The sequence below is a fragment of the Cololabis saira genome, chromosome 23 (genome assembly GCF_033807715.1).
Source record: "Cololabis saira isolate AMF1-May2022 chromosome 23, fColSai1.1, whole genome shotgun sequence".
Classification (NCBI taxonomy): domain Eukaryota; kingdom Metazoa; phylum Chordata; class Actinopteri; order Beloniformes; family Belonidae; genus Cololabis; species Cololabis saira.
Genome location: NC_084609.1, coordinates 32771850 through 32799736, shown reverse-complemented (window position 1 = coordinate 32799736; position 27887 = coordinate 32771850). Strand labels below are relative to the sequence as shown.

The 27887-nt window shown below is 44.2% G+C and overlaps 1 protein-coding gene across 9 annotated transcripts in view; it reads left to right on the top strand.

Annotated features, from left to right (window-relative positions):
- The window catches only part of LOC133423935 (uncharacterized), a 111955-nt gene that overhangs the window by 30018 nt on the left and 54050 nt on the right, over positions 1-27887 (top strand). For 6 of the 9 annotated variants that reach the window (XR_009770838.1, XR_009770837.1, XM_061714276.1 and 3 more), the window contains exons 1-2: positions 16178-16429; positions 16551-16698. The exons of the other annotated variants lie outside the window; for them this stretch is intronic. The gene's annotated coding sequence lies outside the window, so the exon portion shown is untranslated. Of the gene's footprint in view, positions 1-16177; positions 16430-16550; positions 16699-27887 lie in introns of those variants that run through there. 9 annotated transcript variants of the gene reach the window in all.

Below are 27887 nucleotides of genomic sequence, written 5' to 3'. Positions count from 1 at the left end.
AAGCAGCTGAATAAATATGTTAAAATGACTGTATAGATGAAACCTCTGAAGTTCAAATGACTGTGTAGAACAATTACTAACCGCTGGAACTGTTGCTTTCAGCAGCTGGATCGCTATCAGTCACTGCAGATTGGGTGCTAAAGCTGTGTATTTTTTAGATGTATCTTTTTATTTTAATGTTTCTGATCACAACATTGAGGAGTCACCTAAGAAACCTTAGCTTTACAATCTATGTGACGCTTCAGCCTGTGACCTGCTTCTGTGTCTTCAGTGAGTCCGGACAGCTTTTCAAAGTTTGTAAAAACGACAGCGTGTGCCATCACAAGACCTTTTAATGACTATGTTACAACAAGCATTTGCAGTGAGAAGATGTGAGAGGATCAGCCCTTAGAAAAGAAGGCAAGCCTGACTGTGACATAGAGTTCTCTGGCCTCTCTGGCCTCCCTGTCTGACATCTACAGCTCAGGCTGGCTCAGCAGGGCAGGGAACATCCTAAAGGACAACACCCACCCCTGGTTCCACTTCTTCGTCCTGTTCCCTCTGGCAGGAGCTTCAGGTCCATACGGACCCGAACAAACACTTTCTGAACTTTCTGAACTCATAAGCTACCTCATACTGTGCAATATTTTTTATTCTTCATCCATTATGTGCAATATTCTTTCATCCATTCACATGCAATATTCTTTCACCCATTCATGTGCAATAATCTCTCATTCATTTTCATAGTGTATATATACTTATGTTTCCTGTTTCTTATTTTGTTTTTTTTACAAAGTCTTTACATGTGTGCACTCTTATGGAGCTGCTGCTTAATCTCATTGCATCATTATAATGATAAAGGCTTTCTATTTTCTATTCTATCCTGGGAAATGTAGGAGAAAGAAAGCATTTATATGAATTATCTTGACTGCACCTGATTGTGAAAGATGGTTTTCAGTCATTTCTGATTGTAGATCGTCCAACTATATGAACACGTTACAAAACCATCAGAGAGCCACCTTTCTGGGACAAATTGTGACTTGTTAATGAAATGTCTGGGATAGGCTCCAGCAGACCCCCGCAAGCCTGCAAAGGATAAAGCGCATTTAGAAAAATGGATGGATGTCTTACACAGTATCTTGCTTCTTTACACGAATAAAAATACTCTATTTTTTAAATAACGTTTAAATAGTTTCTAATTTGCGTGTTTTTCCATGTTGTGTGAGATGCAGTTGTTGGTTTCCAGCCGACCTCTGGGTTAGGAATGCGCAGTGGGTCCACTTGATGATTCATGTCAGACATCAGTGGTAACTTCTGACTTCTGTCAGACGGATCTCTTCATGGAAACTATGACCAAGTGTGTTAGTTGCTCATCTTTCAATCAGAGTTGTGTAGTAACAAGTTACATTTACTTGAGTAAGTTTTGGGAAATGTTGTACTTTTAGGAGTAGTTTTGAATCACTATACTTTTTACTTGAGTAGATTTGTGAAGGAGAAACTGTTCCTCTTACTCCGCTACGTTGAGCTGTTACTTTTCTTTTATCCGCGTATGCATCAATCTCATGACATCACTGTCAGGCACACAAGGAATGGACACAAATGCAGACAAAGGGAAAACGGTTCAAAAGATTTATTTGAGTAAATCTGAGCAGGCAAGGGTCAGGCAAAAATCCATCCAGGGGCAGGCAAAGGTCAAGGTCCAAAAAGGCTGTCAGCGAAGGCAGAGGTACCGGCAAGGGCAAGCAAAAACGTGGTCTGGGGGCAGAAAAAGATCAAAAACTTGAAAAAACTCACTTGGCTTGAAGAACACAAGACAATCTGGCATGGACTGAAGAGTGACTGAGGCTTAAATGCTGTGGGCCTGATTGCACCAGAGTGATTGCAGGTGTTGCCAGGTAGGTGGGAAGGAGCCAGACACACCCACTCAACCTCAGACCGTGACAGGACCCCCTCTCCGACGGACGCCCCCTGGCGTCCCATCCAAGGCCCCAGGATTGCCACGGTGAAAGTCCCGAATGAGGGAACAAGCCAGGATGAACCTGGAAGGGACCCAACACCGCTCCTCAGGCCCATAGCCCTCCCAGTCGACCAGGTAGTGGAGGCCCCTGCGGCGGACCTTCAGCAATTTCCAGACAGCAAACACCTCACCACCATCAACGACCCTGGGAGGCGGAGGGGGCGGACAAAGGGCTGAGAACCACAGGCTTGACTTGGGAGACATGAAAGGCAGGGTGAATACGTTGCATGGGTCGAGGCAGTGAGAGTCGCACAGATGAAGGACTGACAACCTTAGAAATGGGGAAGGGTCCAATGAACCTGGGCGCCAGCTTCTGGGACAGTACCCTCAGAGGTAGATTCCTGGTGGAAAGCACGACCTTCTGTCCAACACTGTAGAGGGGGGCTGCCGAGCGACGTTTGTCAGCCTGTCCCTTGAAATAAGCCACCGACCTCAACATGCGAGTTCTGGCCTGCATCCAGGTTCGCCGACACCGCCTAATAAAGGCCTGGGCTGAGGGAACTGTCACTTCCTCTTCCTGTGCAGGAAACAGTGGAGGCTGGTAACCCAGGCAGCACTGAAAAGGGGAAAGGCCAGTAGAATTAGTGGGAAGGGAGTTATGCGCATACTCCACCCAGGGAAGCATCTTACTCCACAATGCTGAGTTGGAGGAGGTCATGCACCGGAGAACCACCTCCAGGTCCTGGTTGGCGCGCTCCGTCTGGCCGTTGGTCTGTGGATGAAAACCAGATGACAGGCTGGCAGTGGCACCGATTAGTTTGCAGAATGCCTTCCAAAATTGAGCAGAGAACTGTGGACCTCTGTCTGACACAATATCCTGGGGTAAACCATGAAGTCTGAAAACGTGGGTGATCAGTAGCGCCGCTGTCTCTTTGGCTGTGGGTAATTTGGTCAAAGGAATGAAATGAACTGCCTTAGAGAATCTGTCAACAACGGTGAGAATACAGGTGTTACCTTCGGACACCTCCAGACCAGTGACAAAATCGATGGCAATGTGGGACCAGGGTCGATGTGGGACAGGAAGGGGTCTGAGAAGGCCAGCTGGGGGTCGGTTACTGTGCTTGTTCCGGGCGCACGTATCACAGGCCGCCACAAACTGCTCCACATCTGTCCTCATAGATGGCCACCAGAAGCGTTGTTTTATGAAGGCCAGAGTCCGCTTCGTACCCGGGTGACACGCCAACTTAGAATCATGTCCCCAGGTCAGTACCGCAGGGCGAACAGCTGTGGGGACAAACAAGCAGCCAGTAGGCCCATTACCTGGGTCAGGTTCCTGATGCTGGGCCCTCCGAACCTGGGACTCGATGTCAAAACTTGCAGCTCCGACTATCAGCTCGGGAGACAAAATGGGCTTAGGAGCTACAGACTCCTTCTCTGGTGAATAAATCCTGGACAAGGCATCAGGCTTAGTGTTCTTAGAACCAGGGCGATATGAGAGGGTAAAATTGAAGCGTGAAAAGAACAGAGACCATCTAGCTTGGCGGGAATTGAGGCGTTTAGCTGACCTGATGTACTCAAGATTCTTATGATCCGTCCAAACGAGGAAGGGCAAGACTGCACCCTCGAGGTAGTGCCGCCACTCTTCAAGGCCCAGCCTCACAGCCAACAGTTCGCGGTCCCCTAGTTGCGCTCTGTAGGAGACAGGCGATGAGAGTAATAGGCACAGGGGTGCAGTTTGTTGTCCTTGAGGGACAGCACTGCACAGACTCCGGTCTCTGAGGCATCCACTTCGACTACGAACTGCAGAGAGGGATCAGGGACAGTTAACACAGGTGCAGTAGTGAAACAATGCTTGAGTTTAGAGAAAGCATTCTCCGTCTGGGAATTCCAGAGGAAAGGCACCTTGGGAGAGGTCAGAGCTGTGAGTGGGGCAGCAACCGTGCTAAAATTGCGTACAAACTTGCGGTAAAAATTGGCAAAACCTAAAAAGCCTTGGAGGTCACGCCTCGTGGTCGGGGTGGCCCAATCAGTGACTGCCTTAACCTTGGAGAGATCCACATGGACTTTGCCTGCACTCACAATGTGTCCCAAAAATGACATTTTGCTTTGGTGGAACTCGCATTTCTCTGCCTTCACAAAGAGACGGTTCTCCAGGAGTCGTTTGAGGACATGCCTGACATGATGTCTGTGTTGTTCGAGGGAGGAAGAGAAAATCAAAATGTCATCTAAATAAACGAAAACAAAACGATTGACCATGTCTCTCAGCACATCGTTGACCAAGGCCTGAAAAACAGCAGGGGCATTAGTCAAACCAAAACAAGATATTCATAATGCCCTGTTGGAGTGTTGAAGGCTGTTTTCCATTCATCCCCCTCCTTCATCCTCACCAGGTGGTAGGCATTACGCAGGTCAAGTTTAGTGAAGATTTTAGCACCTTGTAATAATTCGAAGGCTGTGGACATGAGTGGCAATGGGTAATGATTCTTCACAGTGATATCATTTAAACCTCTGAAATCGATGCATGGCCCGAGTCCTCCATCCTTCTTTCCAACGAAGAAGAAGCCTGCACCAGCTGGGGAAGACGATGGGCGGATTATGCCAGCGGCAAGGGACTCTGAGATGTACTTGTTCATCGCCTCAGTTTCTGTAGGGGAAAGAGAATAGAGGCGCCCCTTGGGGGGCATGGCTCCCTCCAGGAGGTCAATCGAACAGTCATAAGGCCTGTGAGGAGGAAGGGAGACAGCACGGGACTTACTAAAGACAGTCTTTAAGTCCAGGTACTCAGGAGAGACCGATGACAAGTCTGGGAACTCCTCAGTCCTATCTGGCTCCAGGGAGAGAGAGGTGGCAGCAGAGGTTAAGCAGTGAGAATGGCATAATGGACTCCAACTCATAATTGTGTTATCAGCCCAGTTAACATGAGGATTGTGAACTGACAGCCAGGGAAAGCCTAGGACAATGGGGACATGAAGGTTATCAATTACATGAAAAGATATGTGTTCATTGTGATTACCAGAAATCCGCAATGCAACAGGCTCTGTGACACGAGTGATATGCGTGAGACTCCGTCCATCAATTGCACGAGTCAATACGGGCTGCTTCAAGGGAAGCACAGGGATCTTTAACTGACGAGCGGTGGCAGCACAGATGAAACTTTCATCAGCGCCAGAGTCTATGAGAGCTGTGAGGGGATGAGCACCATCCGACAGCAGCAGCAAAACAGGCAAAAAAAGAACGCTTAACAGGGGAATTACCTTGAGCAGTGCCCATCAGAAGCCCTGTTTCTACTGATGGGCGTTGGCTTTTAACGGACATTTGAGGCAGAGATGACCCGTCTGGCCACAGTAGAAACAGGCATTCCGGAGGCGGCGGCGCATGCGTTCCCCAGGAGACAGCTTTGCATGATCAAGCTGCATGGGTTCTGGAGGAGGGGCTGCCTCTAGGTGCTGGTAATGAGGGGGCAGCGGTAAGCCAGGGACGAGGGCGGGATGAACCTCTCTCAGAGCGCCATTCCCTTAGTCGAGCATCAATCCTGCCAGCCAGCTTCACCAGCTCCTTGAAGTCATCAGGCAGGTCCTGAGACACCAGTTTATCCTTTACAGTGTCAGAGAGTCCATTCAAAAAAGCATCAAACAATGCAGTATGCCCCCAGCCACACGAGGCCGCCAAAGTACGGAAATCAATGGCATAATCAAGCATCTCTGCCCGTAACAGAACGGTCAAAAACCTCCTTCATTTCATCAGCAAATCTGTTGTAGTCATCACAAACAGGGTCTTCAGAATCCCACATAGCTGTTCCCCACTCCCTTGCCTTGCCAGTGAGTAACGTGATTATATAGGCTACACGTGAGCGCTCAGTAGGAAAAGCAGAGGCCTGCAGCTCAAAAATCAGTGAACACTGAGACAAAAAGGAACGACAGGTTCCGGGCTCACCATTGTAAGGTTGAGGTGGGGGTAGCTTGGGCTCTCTGGCAGCAGGCTGACGCACATAATGCTGACTGGAAGGGGCGTGAGCAGCAGCAGCAGAAGACGAGGAAGCCTGCAGTTGTTGTATCTGATTGTTGAGAGTTTGAACTGAATTAGCCAAAGTAGTCAGGTTGTGGTCTACCTTATGTAGGGTTTGTTGTTGGGATCCCAGAATGGCTCCATGTTCGGAAACCGCTGCTTGCAGGGCGTTCATGTCTGCTGTGTCCATGGTGGCCAGATTATTCTGTCAGGCACACAAGGAATGGACACAAATGCAGACAAAGGGAAAACGGTTCAAAAGATTTATTTGAGTAAATCTGAGCAGGCAAGGGTCAGGCAAAAATCCGTCCAGGGGCAGGCAAAGGTCAAGGTCCAAAAAGGCTGTCAGCGAAGGCAGAGGTACCGGCAAGGGCTAGGCAAAAACGTGGTCTGGGGGCAGAAAAAGATCAAAAGGTCAAAAAGGTCAAAAACTTGAAAAAACTCACTTGGCTTGATAAACGGCTTGAAGGCTTGGAGAACACAAGACAATCTGGCATGGACTGAAGAGTGACTGAGGCTTAAATGCTGTGGGCCTGATTGCACCAGAGTGATTGCAGGTGTTGCCAGGTAGGTGGGAAGGAGCCAGACACACCCACTCAACCTCAGACCGTGACAATCACTGGGTGATTCTTTGGGAAAAATGTTTGTTTTTGCATAATTTGTCACATTTACACAGACTCAAACACACACAGAGTTTCTATGAGTTCATGTTTGTTCTAGTTCTGCCTGGTTAAAAAAGAAAAGTACAAAGGCTTGACATTTTGTGCTACTTGTGCTTAATTTATTTTTTATTCTGTTATTTTATTTATTTTATTATTTATTAAAGTACTTGAATTTACTTTAAGATTATTTTAATTTAAGCAATTTTTTGTTTTTTATTAATTTTAATTTATTCCATTATTTTATTGATTTAATTTGCCTGAAGATGATTATTTTGTACTTTTGTCTGTTTGAATGGTTGTGTTAAAAAATAAATCAGACGTTACTCAACAGTTACTCAGTACTTGAGTAGTTTTTTCACCAAGTACTTTTTTACTTTTACTCAAGTAATTATTTGGATGACTACTTTTTACTTCTACTTGAGTCATATTATTCTGAAGTAACAGTACTTTTACTTGAGTACAATTTTTGGCTCCTCTACCCACCTCTGCTTTCAATACACATCTTCCTCAGACACTTGATGTCAAAGGTGTTGGATGTTCAGGACTTGGTCCAGCCAACCTCCCTGGACATTTTCAAGCTCAGGCAACAGTTTCGGACCATAACGCGACCTCGGGGCGTTGGTTAGTGTTGGTGTTTTATAACTGGGAGTTGATTATTTATGGTCATGGCTGGAGAGACAAAGGCTCCTAGCGTAACAGCTCACGTAAGTTCATCGCTTACTTGATCACTCAAACTGTGCAAACGTGTTCCGCCTGAAGGCTGCAGCCAGACTTCTGAAACTGATCGCACGCCCCACCAAACTGAGATCAGGCTGACTCATATTAGGAAGGTGATTAACGGACATGCATCCTTTTAACATGAAACCTCACCCTCAAAATCCCCAGAAGTGTGACCACTGAATAACTGCTGATCACAAGCATCTTATTTTTGCAGATGTAACTTAAAGTAAGACAAACAAAGGCTTATCTAAACGGCATCCTTTTAAGTTAGGTGTGTAAAGTCATTTTTATACATGATTATACTAGTCTATAACTTTATGTTGACGTTTTTTTTTGTTTGTTTGTTTTTTTTTCCCGTTTATTTCGAACATGTGAAAAACAAGAAAAAAGACAAGAAAACAAATACAGGTGGGCATTCCACCACATAAAGAAAAAAACCAACATCAAAACACATATTTCAAGTTACATGCTCGAAAAGGAGTGGGAGAAAGTATAAACTTATTTAATCCCACACCCTTTCCACAACTAAACATAAATTATATGTCTTTTTTTATTTTTTATACTATACACAAATTTTTATAAATATATAACATTTTTATAAAAATAACCTGTTTAATACAAGATGTAAGCTCTATCATAAATATGATATAACTATGATATAAATATGATATAACTATGATATAAATATAATAAGTATATCTAAGTATATAAACATACAAAGACAACATGACAAAATATCAGAACACACAGCTGCAGTCTTCACTTTTATACCTCAAATAAATCATTTCTTTATATTTCTTCCTAAATTGTTTTATGTTTGTACATTCTTTTAACTCCAAATTCAAACCATTCCACAGTTTAATTCTACAAACTGATACACAATAACGTATTTTTGTTGTACGTTTATAATCCCTTGGAGTAAACTGATTTCCTGCTTTTATTTGTCATAAAATGAGAACTGATCTTCAAGCATTAGACTTATATAATGTCCTTAAGCTAATAACACACAACTGTTTATAATTAATCATATCTTGAATGACTATACGCAAGAAGGTAAGTGCAACCTTGACGTTATGGCTAGTTGGACATTTGAACCTGAAAAGCAGTTTGTTCGGGGGAACAACAGTGACTACGTTTCCATGCATCAATAACCCTTTTAAAACCTGATTATTGACAATAACCCGAATTTACACGGCCATGTAAACACCAATAACCACTTTGAATCACCAGAATTTGCTCATATTCCGGTTTTTAAAAACCCGAATATGAGCCCTGGGTTACTCCTTTTAAAACCCGAATATTGGGTCATGTAAACACCAAACGGAATATCCCCATCAAACGGAACAGGAATTTGTTTTCTGCACATGCTCTGTTCACAAGGAATCCTGGTCTTTTGAGTCCAGGAAGTTCTTCTAAACACGGAGAAACCAAGACCAGGAGGAGACTAATCACTTCATAAATGTAATGAAGGATATGAACATTTCTGCATTTGTAGACGGTAGAAAGTACCGGGATAGCCAGATTTACAAGAAGGTGAGCGAAGCAGCATTTGTTTTGAATTTGGATCCAGGAAGAAGAAGCAGAAATGACAGGAATTGCGTCATGACGTTGTCCGCGCGTCGTTGGTTTGATCCAGATATCCCAAATGATTAATTACCATGTAAACGGAATATTCCCAATGTTTCAGTAACCGGAATATGAGCAATAACCTGAATTTTGACTGCATGTAAACGTAGTCACTGAGTAGCAACTGGCAGCATGGGAGCAACATGACTGGCACACGGGGGCATTTCAGCGAGGCAGAGACTCCCAATCTGGGACCAGCTCAGAATAGTTGTGGAACAAATTCAGCAACGTGGTTCTCAGTATAACATTTTGAACTCGACTTTGAACTCACCATGTGTAAAATGTGTGTAATAGAGAAGAAAAGGTGTAATATCTGTGTCACCAGGAACAAAGCAGAAGTCATATGTGAACAGGAAATGCTGCCGTCTTCTCCGGACCAACGCTCACTTAAAATGATCTGAGGCAAAATGGGAAACTATTCTATGGTCTGATGACTCAAAATTTGAAAAGCTTTTTGAAAAACATAGATGGCGTGTCCTGCGGACAAGAGACGAGAGAGACCTTCTAGCCTGCTATCTGAGCTTAGTTCAAAAGCCTGCACCTCTGGTGGCTTGGGGTTGCATCAGTGCATGAGCAGCTTACACATCTAAAGGCTCCATGTTCTGGTCTCTGGAAAGATCCTAGAGGCAACTCTGTTGTAATAGATGCTATATAGATAAAATTGAATTGAAATTGAATCCATCTAAGCTGAAAAGTACATAGAGCTTTTAAAGTAACATATTTTGCCATCCAGGTGTTTCTCTAAAGCATCCCATGCATCCCTCACAATGGCATGGCTTCTCAGGAGACGAGTCCAGGGGCTGAGCCTGCAGTCCAGACCCTTCAACGTTAGAAAACACTGTTGAGTCCTCCATCACACTCCAATGAGACAAAATTCCTCTCCTAAAAATCCCGTGTGTGTGGGTTGTGGGGGGACCAGGGTGCACTGATGCATAATGTGGACCAAGACGTACATGGACTAGAGAGAACCCAGTGCAATGTCAGAAGCCGTGGTCCAGAGGAGCACAGTCCTGGGACAGAGAAATACTGACCCCCAACCTCCCAGTGTGTGTGTGTGTGTGTGTGTGTGTGTGTGTGTGTGTGTGTGTGTGTGTGTGTGTGTGTGTGTGTGTATATATATATATATGTAGGCTGGAAAGAAACGTACGTCTGCAACAGATACCAAGAAAAAGCTGTGACGGTAGAGTTTGTACCTCTGTGATGTTGCCGTGCTACCGACACAACCACAACTGATCAGAATAGAATAGAATAGAATAGAATAGAATAGAATAGAATAGAATAGAATAGAATAGAATAGAATAGAATAGATCTTTATTGTCATTATCAGGTACAACGGAATTAAAAGTGCTCTCCAGTCAGTGCATCATATATAAAATAAAATAAATAAAAAATAAATAAAATGAAATCAAAACAAATAAAATAAAATAAACATATATCTAGACACATTCACCCCTCCACACATACATCAACACACAGACATTACAAGAACTTTCATCAACATACAATCATTTTTTGTTATTGCACATTAGCTCCTGTTTTTGTTAAGAGTTATTGCTGTTGGTAAAAGCTGTTTGAGTCTGTTTGTCCTCGTTTTCATGAGTCTGTATCGTTTCCCAGAATGCAGCAGTTCAAACAGTGAGTGTCCGGAGTGAAGTGTCTTTTATCATATTTTATATATCTGACAACGGGAAGTGGAGGTGTTCCACTGTGGAGAGAGTACTACAGTACTATAGTACTACAGTACTATAGTACTACAGTACTACAGTATTACAGTACTACAGTACTACAGTACTACAGTATTACAACGGGAGGTGGAGGTGTTCCAGTGTGGAGAGAGGGCAGCCCATGATCTTCTGGGTGGTGGTGATGAGTCCTGACCCTCTGGAGGTGTTTCCTCTGAGCTGCTGTACAGCTGCTGTACCAGATGCAGATACAGCTGCTGTACCAGATGCAGATACGGCTGCTGTACCAGATGCAGATACAGCTGCTGGACCAGATGCAGATACAGCTGCTGTACCAGATGCAGATACAGTAGGTCAGAACATACTCTGGATGGAGGCTCGGTAGAAGGAACCAGCAGCCTGTGTGATGTTCTCCCTCCTGAGGATCCTGAGGAAGTACAGTCTCTGCTGCTACAAAGAGCTTCAGTTGTTCTTTTGCCCCATTTTCCCTTGAAACATGTCTCCTGCAACCCAGTGTTTCTTCCTCTTTTGGGAGCAGGTCAGCCCGGCAGGCAGGCCAGTCCAGTAGCCTCCTCTTCCACACTCATGCCTTTGGAATGAGCCCTTCCTGGATAGTGGCTGGTCTTCAAGGCAGCAGGCGTCGCTCTACAGTCTGGATGTTTTTCCTGGATCAATGGCACCATCACACGAGTGGAAATGAGCTATCAAGTGAGCCCAACACAGAGCCCTGTGTTTGGACCTGTTATCGATGACCGTCCTGAGCTTTGCAAAACTACACAGACTACATACAAAATCTGAAAACTTGTCTCACTTCCTTTAAAGTTTGACACTGACTCTCAGAACATTTCTAACTTTACAACGAGTTCACATGTCCCTCGCTGAGCCGGGAGTTGCTGGTTAAACCGCACCAACAGTTCACTAACTGCTCTGCTGAAAGCACCTGGACTGCTGCTGTTCACACCATTATGACGTGTCATCAAGTCTCCTATTGCTAATTTGTCTCCTCTTGATATGTCTAATAGCTTTCATTTTGTTTTAGGGGACAGTGCGCTTACAGGAAGGTTTCGCTTCAGCCAGATTAAGATTTTGAGAGTTGAAAGATTATCTGAGTTTCACTGAGTATCAAAGAAACATTCAGAAACCCTCTCACATACTTACTGACACTACGAGTGCAGGTTTACTCGTAGTTCCTAGAGTATCTAAATGTAGATTTGGAGGGCGGGCGTTCTGCTATCAGGCACCATTACTATGGAATCAACTTCCAATCTGGGTTAAGGAGTCTGACACCACCTCCACCTTTAAAACTAAACTTAAAACCTTTCTGTTTAGTAAAGCCTATAGTTAGTGTTTAGTAAACCTTTAGCTGGTGTTGGTAAATCTCTAGGTAGTGTAAACTCTAGTGTGTTAGAGTCAGTAGTCATAGTTGCAGCCCCCGCCCCCCCACCTGGTCATCCCGTTGCTGCTTCCACCTGCCTGCGGTCCCCACCCCCAGTCATCCCGCTGCTGCTTCCACATGCCTGCTGTGTGCTGCTGACGTCCCCGACCCCCCAGTCTGGCCTTCGGCAGGAGGGTCCCCCCTTATGATCCAGGTCCAGGTTTCTTCCCTCCTAAAGGGGAGTTTTTCTTGCCACTGTTTGGCTTAAGGCTTTTCTCCCACTAGGGGAGTTTTTACCTGGGTCTCTAGAAAGTGTCTAGAGACAACATCTGTTGTACGCTATACAAATAAAATTGAATTGAATTGAACACTTACACCGAAGAGAGGGTCGATCCTGCAGAAAGTTTCCATCCTGTGTCTTGTATTTAAAGGCCTCCCAGTTGAGTGACGTTCAGGTTTGGAGGCTGTCCACTGACACGTCCAGCCTGTGTCTGTAATAATGCTAATCACCCTGACAGTACCTTGGCTGGTCTCATGTCCAATAGACCATGACATGTTGTAATATGGTGTGTGCTGCGTGTTTCTTTTGCCTTATTTTAATTCCTTGTAAGGAGAAAAGGATTTTTTCCGTTTTTAATTCAGTCATCACATGGTTGTTCTATGAGCTTCTGCTCCTGCTGCTCAGTTTATAATATGAGAGGAAAAGGAAAAGAAAGTGGCCGGGCGCTACACGCTACACGAGGGTGACACGAAACTACAGATGCAAGAGTTCATGTGGTCAATAACTCTGGTTACTCTGATCGCATGACAGTTTAACAGTTCACCAGCGTTGATGAAAACAGCACTCATGACGGGCCGGACTGTCCCTGTCCTCATGCGCAGTATCCAAGGCTTCCAGAGCATCTCAGCTTTGGGTTTGTCAGACCAGGAAAGACGTCATTGGTCCATTTAAACGAGCTTTGGCCCAGTGGGGAAGGTGGCTATCATGGGTGTCCTATATTAATTATTGCTCTGAATCTTTTCCTGGTATTATGTAGTGTAGATTGTGAAACAATCAAAGTCTCTGCCAGTTTGCGGTGAGGAATGTTATTCCCAAATTGATCTGTGGTTTGTAGGCTTGGTTTTTTGCATATTGGTGAACCTCTGCCCTCCTTTGCTTCATAGATATTCTGAGATACTCGAAGATGCTATTTTCATACCCAGTCACATGACTGTTGCTTCTTCCTTCAGGAGTTGCCACAGCAAATCAGTTGTTTTCATCTCCTGCATCTTTTTCCGTCACACCAACCAGTTGTGCATCCTCTTTCACTACATTCAGAAATATCTATATATATATATATATATATATATATATATATATATATATATATATATATATATATATATATATATATATATATATATATATATATATATGTATAGTACCCAATAATTTATTTTGTACTTTTTTTGTGTTTTTGGTTTTATTGGAGCCTTCTCGTTGTTGTACTCCACAGATCTGGTACACGTGTCTTGATCACAGCACTGTTAAAGGGACATTTTGTTCCCAGTTTCCTTCTTATTGACAAACCTTTGACATGCTTTAACCAAAACACCACAGGGTACAGCACAACCGCCCCCGCCTCAAACATACAGTATCTGTACATCTCTAGTCACAGCAGCTGCTTTGGGGGGTGTATTAGGGCTAATATGGAGTCTGCCTGATGTGGTGTACTGGGCGGAAGTATCTGTAACATCAGACACTCAACAACACTAACACCAGTACCAGCTGTCAACCACGGCGGTATAGAGGTGATGCTTTTGTTGTCTTTGTACATATGCAACTTGAGTTACATGTGAGGCTAGCTGTCTGATAGCTAAAGCTTGGCTCATACTGAGTCCCGCCACACCGGTGAATCTGAAACAGAATCTCTGAAAAAGTACAGATCTTAACATCTTTTAAAAGTCCAGCCAAAGTCCAGACCTCAGGCCGGCTGAAGTGATTAAATTGTTGCGGTGTGACCTGAATAGGGCTGTGCAGGAGCGGATGCTTGCTAACCTCAATGAACTGATGCAACATTGTAAAGAGGATTTGGCCAGAATTCCCCTACAGTGACGTGAGACCAGTGGTGTAAAGTAACGAAGTACAAGTACTTCGTTATTGTACTTAAGTAAGATTTTTGAGAATTTGTACTTTTATTGATACTTTCCTTTTTCTGTACTTTTACTTTTACTTCGTTACATTTTCAAGGAAAAAATCGTACTTTTAATCCGCTACATTTAAAATTGGACACGTCGTTACTCGCTACAAATTAAAGCCATGAGAACAGCACAGCGGGGGCTGATTTATGGTTCCGCGTTACACCGGCGCAGAGCTACGGCGTAGGGTACGCGGCGACGCACACCCTACGCCGTAGCCTACGGCGTAGGGTGTGCGTCGATTTAACGCTGAACCATAAGGCGGACGGGAAGGAAGGGGGGCGAGTGAATTGCCCGTGATTACCCGGCGGGGGAGACTCGGCCTCCCCGAGAAGGAGCCGCAGCCCCCGGGAGAGTTGCGCCGCAGAGGCGGGCCGGAAAGGCCGGAGGAACCGCCGTCGCGTCGAGTACCGATGAAGACTGAAGCCTGAATTATCGGTCCGCGTTAAATCAACGCAGAGCCTACGCCGTAAGGTACGGCGTAGGGTACGCGGCGAAGCGCACCGTACGGTGTGCGTCGCTGCGTACCCTACGCCGAAGGCTCTGCGTTGGTGTAACGCGGAACCATAAATCAGCCTTGAGCGGCAGCCGACGCTCAAGCCGACGAAATTAAAATGGGTTAATGGAAACAAACGCTAAAGGGGTCAGAATAATATCACCATTATTTAGAGTTGTAAGCAAATTCTTGGATTCTTCATTTCTTTGCAATCCTTTTGAAAATAATTTTGTACTTTGAATTTTGTACTTTGTACTTTGTACTTTTTACTTTTTACTTTTGTACTTAAGTACATTTTACACCATGTACTTTTGGTACTTTATTATATTTAATTTGAGGTACTTTTATACTTTTACTTAAGTAATTTTCTTAATGGGTACTTTTTACTTTTACTTAAGTAATTTTCAAGCAGAAAATTTGTACTTTTACTTAAGTACAATATTTTTGTACTTTTTCCACCTCTGCGTGAGACAAACAGTCTCATGCAGAGAGTAACTATGCAAAGTTAGTGCTAAAAAGAAAAACTCAAACAAAAAACAGAGGTTTTTAGCAACTATCGAGTCTTGGGGTTGTACTTTTTTCCTGCATTCAGGTCGTTGCGGATATTAGTTTACTGAAAGGAGGCCCGTGGCACGGTTCATGTACATTATCAACTTAAACCCTCATAGTAGCAGGTGCTGCCTCCGGCAGGAGGGTCCCCCTTATGATCCAGGTCCTGGTCCAGGTTTCTACCCCCTTATGATCCAGGTCCTGGTCCAGGTTTCTACCCCCTTATGATCCAGGTCCTGGTCCAGGTTTCTACCCCCTTATGATCCAGGTCCTGGTCCAGGTTTCTACCCCCTTATGATCCAGGTCCTGGTCCAGGTTTCTACCCCCTTATGATCCAGGTCCTGGTCCAGGTTTCTACCCCCCTTATGATCCAGGTCCTGGTCCAGGTTTCTACCCCCTTATTATCCAGGTCCTGGTCCAGGTTTCTACCCCCTTATGATCCAGGTCCTGGTCCAGGTTTCTACCCCCTTATGATCCAGGTCCTGGTCCAGGTTTCTACCCCCTTATGATCCAGGTCCTGGTCCAGGTTTCTACCCCCTTATGATCCAGGTCCTGGTCCAGGTTTCTTCCCTCCTAAAGGGGAGTTTTTACCTGCCATTGTTTATGTAATAATTGCTCGGGGGTTTATGTTCTGGTCTCTGGAAAAATCCTAGAGACAACTTCTGTTGTAATTGACGCTATAGAAATAAAATTGAATTGAATTGAGTACTTGTAGTAGTTGTGTGCCTCTTATACTGCTAGCAGTGATAAAAGCAGGTTGCACTGCTCCTCCTGTAGAGGCAACAAGTGAAGTAGATGGCTGTCACGTCACCGAGACTCCTCCCCACTCCTTCCTTATTGGTCCTTCTCAAAGCAAAGCCCCGCACGAGCCAATGACATCTGCGTCTGTGACTGATGACTTCTCTGTGTTTTTGAGGATCCTCTCAGAGGTTTTTCTGAGAAGAAACTTTGACTATGTGGGACTTTCCTCCCCCTCAATCTGACAAGGCACTCATTAACTTGATTTCACTTTGTCACTAACTTTTGGGGGGAGTTAGATGTGACCTGTAAAAGGCAGAGGAGTACAGGTAGTTACACCCCCTCCTCTGCTTGGCTTTAAATATATGTTTGGGTGTCATGAAGTGTGTGTTTAAGCAAGTGTCAGCCCCTGACATCAGATACAGCATTTGTCCCTGCACCGTCGCTATGATGATGAATCAGGTAAAAACCTCAGAGGAACACACACACACGTATACGTCGGTATGCAGTGTTATGTATGTGTGTTTGTGGTCGGTGAGTGGGACTGCTATCTCTGAGTCATGTTCCTCTTCATTCATGTCAGCACAAAGTACAGCCGGCTCTACTGTGATGTCAAGAGCGACGAGGAGATGAGACTGAGAGAGGGGAGACGAGGAGGAAATCGGGGCGAACATCACAGGCTGATAGTCTTTATTCTGTGTCTGCTGCATGCTGGGTAAAGAAACGCGGCCGTAAGTACTCTCTGAGATCACAGTGGATTTTTTGTGCTGCCTCGGGGCCTATTTTGCAGGATGTTATTTAAAGATCAAAGTGTTGCCTGGTGCCGGGACGTGTTTTCTCTGTGCTCAGGCTTCTGGTCAAAGTGCACACGTGACCGGAGGACGGCTCCTCACAGATCAGCCAGAGTTTTCTGCTTTTGTCATGTTTCTGTAGATGAGCGTTGTGTCTTTGCGTCCTGCCACGTACTCATTAATATTCACTGGCAGTTATTGTATAAACAGTTATTACTTACTAACCAGCAGCAGCTTGGAGGAAGTCACAGTGTACTTTCTTTTTCTGTTTTTGTCAGCCTTGCTTTCTGCTTTTAATCTGCAGGATCATTTATCTCATCTCAGTTAAGTAGGAGCAAAGCTTTCCCAGACATTGTGTGGTTCTGTTGCTGAGCTTCAGTGTGAGAGAGGTTTGGTTCAGGGAGGGGATCGCTGCGGGATCACGCAGCGATCCCGCGAAAGACCAGATAAGATCTTTATTGGTCCTAGGGCAAAGGAAGTCACCTGTTACAGCAGCCTACAAAGCACATAAGGTGCAAAAAAAATGAATGAAAAAAAAAACATATAGAAAATAAAATAAAGGCCATACATATTAACGTGAGAATGATAGGTGTCGGTTAGGGTTGTCAACTCCCTGAAAAATAAATAAGGGACACCTCATCAGCAGGGCCGGCCGACCCGGATGCCTTCACCTTTCCTGGCACGGTGAATTTTTTTAGCCCCTTTTTTTGTGAGTGAAGCGATTTTTTTAACTATTTGACTCGAACCGTAATTGAATTAGATGCATATTTTTGAATGCCAGGAACACATGGAAGACTAATTATTATCCAGCAATTCACTTTAATACAAAATAACAAAATGAAAATAATAAAATAAGTATCTTTCTTAAACAGAAACCTGTCCTGCCACTTGTCCCTATAAAACAATAGAAAGAAAGCAGAACATCCATTCTGTAATAGTGCACATTTTTAGTGCAATAACAAAAGTGCAATCAGAAAGTCTGTAGAAAATGTGTAAGGGATAATGCCTGACGAGGTGACCATTAACATAAATATCTGGACAACGCGGGGGCGTGAACCGTCCGACGCGAAGCAACATGGCTGCAAATTAAAAAAACAATATAAAACAAACAACAACAAAACCCAGCTGCTCTGCCGCTGCATTCTGTTGTCTTATATATATCCCACACACGATGGCAGGTTTCTGAGCCCGTTTACAAAGTATGAAGCCCCAGTTCATCAGCATTACAGGAGGAGGTGGCGGCAGATGGAACTTTATCAGCAGCAGGTGACGTACTCATGTCCCAGAAGGCCGGCGTCTCAACGCACCTGTGCATGAATCGCAGCAGCGTGTACTTCATGACCAACTGCATGAACAGCTGCTTCCAATCACTGGAAGGTTCTTCAGACCCACAAACTAACACGTGCCCTCTGAAGAGTTAAGACTTCTGAAATGAACACGAAGGTAGATGAACTTAATGCTTAATTTCTTACAATTTCTTACGCTATATAAGTGTAAGCCATTTACCATTTACCATTACAGTCTAAAGTACTGAAACTCATGGATCTAGTGGCATTTCAATCTGCACAATGTTTAAAGCAAAAAAACATTCTCTACTGGATAACATTCAGAAATGATTGATTGGGAGGGAAGGGGGTTAGAATTTAAGGGGAAACCTAAACTTCAAATCTTGATTCATGCGTACAACAAAAAGAAGTTTTTGTGTATCAGTTTGTGGAATTAAACAGTGGAATGGTTTGAATTTGGAGTTAAAAGAATGTACAAACATAAAGCAGTTTAAGAATAAATATAAAGACATAGTTTATTTGAGGTATAAAAGTGAAGACTGTGTTTAAAGATCAAGTGTGTTCTGCTATTTTGTCATGTTGTCTTTGTATGTTTATATACTTAGATATACTTATTATATTTATATCATAGTTATATTATATTTATGATAGAGCTCACATCTTGTATTAAACAGGTTATTTTTGTAAAAAATTATATATATTTATACAAATTAGTGTATAGTATAAAAAATAAATACAGACATATAATTAATGTTTAGTTGTGGAAAGGGGGTGAGATTAAATAAGTTTATACTTCCTCCCACTTATTTTCGAGCATGTAACTGGGAATATGTGTTTTGATGTTTTTTTTTCTTTTTGTGGTGGAATGCCCACCTGCATTTGTTTTCTTTTTTTCTTTTTTTTACACGTTCGAAATAAAGGAAAACGAACGAACGAACGAACAAACGAACTTAATGCGTAAAGTGGATGAAAGTAGTTTGCAGTTGCTGCAAAGTCATTCAATCTTACTCCTTCATGAAACAGTTGAGGGATTTTGTGTGTTTAGTCAGTTGTTTTAACCCTGAATTCACGGATGTCTCAATATCCATGACGGCGCCAGCTTGCCGTGTAGGTGGACAGCTGTTATAAATGTGATCACATCTTTAAACATGCTACTGTATGTTGCTGTTCCAGTTGCTCCTGACAAAGCAGAACCTAAACGCTTCTGAGTTTCCTCGACATCACTCTTATCTTTGACTTCCGTCAAACCCTGAACTGAAAGTTAGAAAGGTTTTTTTTTCTTCTCTTTTTGGGGCAGTGGGAGGATCATTGACGCACAGCGAGGCTGCTGTACAGGTACAGCTGTCCGTTGTACCAGTGTGACTCCAACTACCGGCACACATCGGCCCACACAAACAACCAGACTGTGGGTAAACCTAAATCTGTGGAGGACGATAGAGAGACACCGTCACCATGCACGAGGACACGAGGACACGTGTTCACGCTTCAAGCCTGGACTGTGTAATCCTGTGTCAAGCAACCCCACTGATACCATTATTAAAACAAACAAATAATAATAATAACTTGGATTTATATAGCGCCCTTCAAGGCACCCAGAGCGCTTTACAGAGATCATTATTCATTCATACACATCCTCACTGGTGGTGGTAGCTACATTTGTAGCCACAGCTGCTACGTTTGTAGCCACAGTTGCCCTGCGGCAGACTGACGGAAGCGTGGCTGCCATATCGCGCCTAACAGCCCCTCCCACCACCACCACCAACATTCACATGGGGCAAGGTGGGTAAGGTGTCTTGCCCAAGAACACTACGACAGCAAACTGGGACAGAGCGGGGTTCGAACCGCCGACCTTCCGATCATTGGACAACCTGCTCTACCACCTGAGCTACTGCCGCCCCTAAAAGAAGCGGTGCGTCTGAAAAGCCATACTAAACAGTATATAATCAAAAAGTATAGTTAAGTTTGGCACACTTTTGAGTAAATATCAGTAGTATGCATTAATTTGGACGTACTACTCAGAGCCACACGGCACTTCTTGCCGTTGGGAGGGGGAGTTGTTACCATGGTAACAACTCCTGTCACAGTAGCAGCAGCAGCACCGCTCCGCTCTTTCCCCTTTATCCTGGCCCAAACAAGATGGCATTTCTCCTGCGCTGTGTGGTTTTATTCTTACCTCTTCAACTTCTAACGAGAAACAAACTTTGCAAATACATATACCCACACAATAATGTGATAAATGATGAACTCATCTGGTTAATATCTTATGGAAACCAAAGCGAAATCGATGGAATTCATTGTCGACAATTTTGATTATCAATTTTTGTCGACAACGTTGACGAATCGTTGCAGCCCTAGTGAGAGGTGAACGGAAGGGAGTGCTGTCTCTATCGAGCCCCCGCTTGTGTGGGGCACGGCTGCCGGTGGACTCAGGTCTCCGCGCTGACCGCGTCCCCCCGCGCCTGCGAGCCGGCGGAGGCGGACGCACGCTCCGACAGGGGGTGGCGGCGGACACGTGGGGTGATGGAGCTCCGGCTCGTCCCCTCACCGCGCCGGTGCACCAGAGCCAGAGCTCCGAGCCGGGGGGGGAGATGGGAAAGAGAGGGGGTGGCCTCCGGGTCACCCCCATTCTACCTTGTTTTTATTGCTTTAATTTACCTGGAAATACTTCCACACTGCTGACATAACTCCTCGCTGCCCACCTTGCAGTCAACTGCTGTTAACTGCGCGCTGCCGTAAAGTGGTATCGGTGTTGTGGTATCAATGGCAATTTTATGAGTACGAGTACGAGTAGTTATACCCGGTATTGGACCGATACCCGATGGTGCATCCCTAATTCTAAATGAGGTGTCTTTCACATGTGTTGGTTAAAACTCCCATTGTTTCTCTTAACAGCTTTTATTTCACCCTATAAAAACTACCCTTCTCAGATCAGTAGAGTTTCTGTACCTGTTGCTTTAAACGAGCCACTTCTCCGCTCAGTGCTCTCCTCATCTGAGTGGGTCAAAGTGAGAGGGAGGGAGCAGAGACTGACGCAGGCTGTGAAACAACAACATGCACTAATGACTTCATGCACTAGTGTCTGTGTGTGTGTGAGGGACGCGTGGCTGCACATATATATGTGTATATATATATATATATATATACATATATATATATATATATATATATATATATATATATATATATATATATATATATATATATATATATATATATATATATATATATATATATATATATATATATATATGTGTGTATATATATATACAGTGGGGCAAAAAAGTATTTAGTCAGACACCAGTTGTGCAAGTTCTCCCACTTAAAAAGACGAGAGAGGCCTGTCATTTTCATCACAGGTATATCTCAACTATGAGAGACAGAATGAAAAAAAAATCCAGAAAATCACATTGTCTGATTATTAAAAAATGTATTTGCAGATTATAGTGGAAAATAAGTATTTGGTCGATAACCAAAGTTCACCTCAATACTTTGTTATATACCCTCTGTTGGCAATGACAGAGGTCAAAGGTTTTCACAAGGTCTTCACAAGGTTTTTCTCACTGTTGCTGGTATTTTGGTCCGTTCCTCCGTGCAGATCTCCTCTAGAGCAGTGATTGGTCCGTTCCTCCATGCAGATCTCCTCTAGAGCAGTGATTGGTCCGTTCCTCCATGATCTCCTCTAGAGCAGTGATTGGTCCGTTCCTCCATGATCTCCTCTAGAGCAGTGATTGGTCCGTTCCACCTTGCAGATCTCCTCTAGATCAGTGATTGGTCCGTTCCTCCATGATCTCCTCTAGAGCAGTGATTGGTCCGTTCCTCCATGATCTCCTCTAGAGCAGTGATTGGTCCGTTCCTCCATGATCTCCTCTAGAGCAGTGATTGGTCCGTTCCTCCATGATCTCCTCTAGAGCAGTGATTGGTCCGTTCCTCCATGATCTCCTCTAGAGCAGTGATTGGTCCGTTCCTCCATGATCTCCTCTAGAGCAGTGATTGGTCCGTTCCTCCATGATCTCCTCTACAGCAGTGATTGGTCCGTTCCTCCATGATCTCCTCTAGAGCAGTGATTGGTCTGTTCCTCCGTGCAGATCTCCTCTACAGCAGTGATTGGTCTGTTCCTCCGTGCAGATCTCCTCTAGAGCAGTGATTGGTCTGTTCCTCCATGCAGATCTCCTCTAGAGCAGTGATTGGTCCGTTCCTCCATGCAGATCTCCTCTAGAGCAGTGATGTTTTGGGGCTGTCGCTGGGCAACACAGACTTTCAACTCCCTCCAAAGATTTTCTATGGGGTTGAGATCTGGAGACTGGCTAGACCACTCCAGGACCTTGAAATGTTTCTTACGAAGCCACTCCTTCGTTGCCGGGCGATGTGTTTGGATCATTGTCCTGCTGAAAGACCCAGCCACGTTTCATCTTCAATGCCCTGCTGATGGAAGGAGGTTTTCACTCTAAATCTCACCATACATGGCCCCATTCATTCTTTCCCTACACGGATCAGTCGTCCTGGTCCCTTTGCAGAAAAACATCCCCAAAGCATGATGTTTCCACCCCCGTGCTTCACAGTAGCTTTGGTGTTCTTTGGGTGCAACTCAGCTTTCTTTCTCCTCCAAACACGACAAGTTGTGTTTCTACCAAAAAGTTCTATTTTGGTCTTCCCAGCCTGGTGCAGGTCTACAATTTAGTTTCTCACATCCTTTGACATCTCTTTGGTCTTGGCCATAGTGGAGTTTGGAGTGTGACTGTTTGAGGTTGTGGACACATACTGATAACCAGTTAAAACTGGTGCCATTAATACAGGTAACGAGTGGAGGACAGAGGAGGCCACGACCGGCCTCCCCTTCGGATCGTTGACCGAAGAAGCGACCGAAGAAGCGACCGAAGAAGCGACCGAAGAAGCGACCGAAGAAGCGACCGAAGAAGCGACCGAAGAAGCGACCGAAGAAGCGTCTGTCTAGAGAGCTGCACAAGTGACCCACAAGGTTCTGAGCCCCAGAAAGCCGAACCAGGGACCCTGCATTGCCTCAACGTGAATGCCTTTGGACCGACCTGAAGCTGAAGGAGGCCCAGCTGCTGTGTCCATGCTGCATCCCCTCATCCACAAGGGACAGGAGTGAGAGAGAGAGCCGCTCTTATCAGGATCCCCTGCTGAGCGTAACTACCCTTTGTTCAAGAAGGAACACTGACTGGCCAGACCAAACCACCTTTTTCTTCATTTACAAAGATTCACATAAGAGGCTGTTGTGTCTGGGCAGAAAACTTAGTAACACATTTTAAAAGTTAGTCTTACGTTGTGAGCTGGATTGCTGATCCCGTCACAACTGTGTTGTTAGTTTAAGTGTGTCTGTTTACTTGATTGTTTTCTCCTCTCCTACCAACTCACACACGCACTCGGGCCTCGGTCATAAAACCCCCAAGCCACTTGTCCCGAGTCACGTGACACACACACACCCACGCACGCACACACACACACACACACACACACACCTACTGACACACAAACACACCGCACTGACACTCACAAACGCATGTAATCTGAAGTGTTGTTATGCAGTTAGCGTTGCTTGTGTAGTTAGCCATCAGAATTTATCCGAAGTGTCGTCTTCACCATCTTCTTGACTCTTATGTAAATACATTCTGAATAATTTGAATGAGAGAAGTTGTTTGTGCTTATTTTATACATTTTACACAACTGCTGGTTGACAAAGGCCTGTGTTCAAACTCCTCTCTTCACTATTATTCTGAAGGATAATCTACCTTGAGACTGATTTTTGCTGCTGAGTTATCATTTTCCTGATTACATCAGGTGGTGCCCCGTTTTGATTAAGTAATTTTGATAATTCAATTTGATAAATAATCTACATTATTAATTATTAAGGATTGTCCTCTGACGTCCATTACGTAATAACTTTTAATAACTGAACACGCACACCCACTGTGTGGCACAACATGTGCGTGTCATTTAACAAATACAAATACAAATACATAACCTTTTTCTTGACCAATCTCAAATATTTACAACACTCAAATTTTAATTTGGGAGCAAAAACTCGCTTTTTTTTTTTTTTTACAGAAAAATACAGCAATAAACAAACCCAACTGTCAAAGCTGGTAGTTCAACTTACAAAATGAAATCAAAATGATTGGATTGGACTGGAGCAGGATCAGCTGAAAGGTGGCGGTTGCTCTGGCCGGACCAGCCGCTGGCCTGGAGAGTCCTGCCTCACCCTGCACACCTGAAAGCTGTTTTCCACAGCCGTGTACAGGGGTGGACTGGCCATCGGGCATACCGGGCATTTGCCCGGTGGGCCGATGGTGATTTTGGGCCGGGCCGGGCCGGCCCAAAAAAAAAAAAAAAAAAAAAAAAATTTTTTTTTTTTTTTTTTTTTTTTTTTTTTGGCCCGGGCCGGCCCAAAATCACCATCGGCCGGCCCGATTTTGGGCTGGCCGATTTTTTTATTTTTTTTGGCCCGGGCAGGCCCATCGGCCCATTTGATTTTGTTTTTTACCTGACAACAACTGGTACCACTGGCCGATTTGTTATGATGAGTTAGATTGGTTATGGGCTGAAGTCTCGCGCCCCAAGGGGCCTCGCGCCCCAAGGGGCCTCGCGCCCCAAGGGGCCTCGCGCCCCAAGGGGCCTCGCGCCCCAAGGGGCCTCGCGCCCCAAGGGGCCTCGCGCCCCAAGGGGCCTCGCGCCCTGGGCCGTTTTTTTTTTTTTTTTTTTTTCAAATTCTTTTTTTTTTTCAATTTTTTTTTCGTTTTTTCCCTTATAAATATCAACAGTCACGTTCCATTACAGACCTAAATGTGTACTAGTCTGTGCATATCAATAAATATATGTGCAATGATGCGCGTGTCTGTTGTTCAGTACAACTGCGTCAAACCAAGCGCAGACACAAGGTGCTCTGATCCAGACGGGTGGAGTTGGAACAAACTGTCACACAATGTCGAGAGAACGAGACAGAATCAGGACATTTCCATCAGGGGATGAAAAAAGAAAAAAAACTAAAGAAAATGGAAGAGTTTAATGCCTCTCTGAAAGGCTCGTTTGATAAATTTGTTACAAAAATCACCGATCCAACCGGGTCTCAAGCAGCCGTGGGGCCCCGCGTCGAGGCAAGCCAAATGATGATGAGGCAGGGGAAGTTATCCAGTATTTTGCTAATGTGAGAGTTAAAATTGCGCATATAGACACCCGATCCGACCCGAAAAACCCCAAAAATTTCGCGCGCGCTCGCTACGCTCACGCGCAAGGGCCCCCCTCCCAGCCTGAAAATCACAGGACTTATCTGTGGTGGTGAAAGAAGTCAGCAGTATGAATTTGAAAGATGTGCGAGCATCCCTTCATGATAAACAGAGGGGGAACGCATTCTGACAGCAGTATTTCACGCTGTCAGAATGCGTTCCCCCTGTTTAAAATGGGTTAATATATCATTGTAGATATCTGAAATGTTCTTTTTGACTAGGAACAATTGAATTACAGATATCTGCAACACATATCCAGTCTAGCTATTAAATGTTAAAACGGCTTGCCATACAAGTTTGCTGGTCTACTCAGAAACAGTACTAAGTACATCTATAACGGGACTGGGGGGGATGGTGTAGGTTTAGGTTTATTAGACAAGAACATACACACCAACAAGACAGTGTACAAGCGGTGTCACAAGAACGTTTGTTTTCATTCATAGGCTTCATTTTCTTTCCATCAATACCTGGTGGGCCGGTCTAGGCTCAAAATGCCCGGGCCGATTTTTTGTCCCAGTCCAGCCCTGGCCGTGTACGACTTCTCATGAACACAGTACTATTACATCCTGATCTCATCATCTGAGCAGAGACAAACTAAAAAAAAATAAAAAGCGTCTCTGCTTGAAGCTTCTATCACTCTCATTTTTTAACTTGGTATCAAACACAAGCCACAGATCCAGCAGCACATCTATCATCTCCTCCAGGTTCTACATCTTTAGTGTTGTTGTCTTCTTCCTTTAGATACACAATCAAATACGTCACAGCAGCTTCACTCCAACCTCCTACTTCTGATCTGGGTGTTGAAGAGAAACGAGGGCAAGGGGAGTCAAGCCGGGCCGAGTAGGTGCTAGTGGAAAAGCGCCATTAGTGACCCTTAAGGGTTTAAGTGAAGACACCTGTTTCTTATCAAACTTAATGTTACAAACTGCACATTTAACAGAAAACAAAATAAACAAAAAAATGAGGAGAAACAACTTATCAGGATTGGTGTCATGAACCGTTGGCACTGATCCTCACTGATGGCTCACCATAGTTGGAACATGATGTTCATCCACAGAGGTCTTTGGTCGTCTGTTGATGGCAGGAAAAGCTGTCGAGCCGACAACAGTAGATAGATAGAAGATGGCATCTTTTGAATTGCTGGTTACCATGAAGTCCTGGTGTGATGTGGAACCAGGACCAACATCTGAACAGCTCCATTCCTCCCGTTCATCCTGACTGAGTAGTTCAATGAAACCGTCTGATACCAAACTTTCATGCCCAAGCCTGAAGGAAGTGAACTTCTCATAATGAGTGTGTTTACATGGGAAGTTTAATTCCTCTTTAATTCCGAATTAAAATTAAATCTGATTTAAAATGAGTAAAAATTACCATGTAAACACCTAATTCCGAATGAAAATGGCCATTCCGAATTAAACTTAATTCCGAAGTAAGTGGCTGGTTTATTCTGATTTTAAATCCGAATAGAATTATTCCACGATCTGGCGCGCAGGTGGTCGAGTGGTTAGAGCGCATGCCACATACGCAGTGGACCCTGTTTCGAATCCCGGCCGGGGACCCTTTGCTGCATGTCAGTCCCCCTCTCCTTCCCATTGTTTCCTGTCATTGAACTTCCAAATAAAGGCATCTGTGCTGAAAAAATCTTTAAAAAAAAAAAAAGAATTATTCCACGATCATGTATCCACTCATTCCTCTTTAAATTAATTCCGGTCTTTCTTTCTGCTCGTTCCCTTGCCCGTCTGTCTCCATGACGCTTATATTTCGCGCTGGGCTGGTTTTCCTAACAAAGTTTCAAGATGCAGCACGCAGTAAACGCTGGTCAAGAGCAGAGACCATTTATTTAATAAATTTCTTGGAGGACCTGGAAACAATTAAAAGAACAGATGAAAAGAAACATAAAAATTGTGAGCTTTTCAAAGTTGTAGCAGCTAAGTTACTTTTTCTTCCGGTCGATGTAACTTCCACCCCTATCCAATCAGAACCTTCCCAACCCCCAGACCTGTAAAGGAATTGGATAAAGCCCATCAAACGTGTTTTCCATGTAAACCTCAATTCGGAATTAGTATTTCCATGTAAACTCGAAGGAAAATAGTTTAATTTGGAATTATCTAATTGGGAATAATTAATCCCGAATTAAAAAACATCAATTAACCGTGGCCAATATGAGTCTTTTAAGGCATGTTTGCAGGAAAAATGTGAAAAAATATGTAGTATAAAACACATTCTGAACGTTTTTTCTGAAATGCAAAAGGGATTACTATGAACAGAAGTGTAGTATGTAGCATAAACAAACAAAAGCTGATGAGAAACCCATGAAATATCTTTGGTCCATCCTGTTTAAAGAAATAAAAGGAAGAATTGCAGAAGAAGAATGTCAGAATTGTGAAACATAACAGAAAACAGATGCGTTTCTTTGAGGGGGTTGTTGTTGTGAATATCAAAGATCAAGCTACTCTTTCTCTCTCTCCAAAACAAATAAGCAGAAAGGTGAAAAATCAGGGATGACAGGAGGATGCCAGCTCGTGTGTGTTTGAGGGAGGGAGCGTGTGTGCAGTGTGCAGAGGTTCAGGCTGATGCCAGGAAGCACATTCTTTGGCAGAAT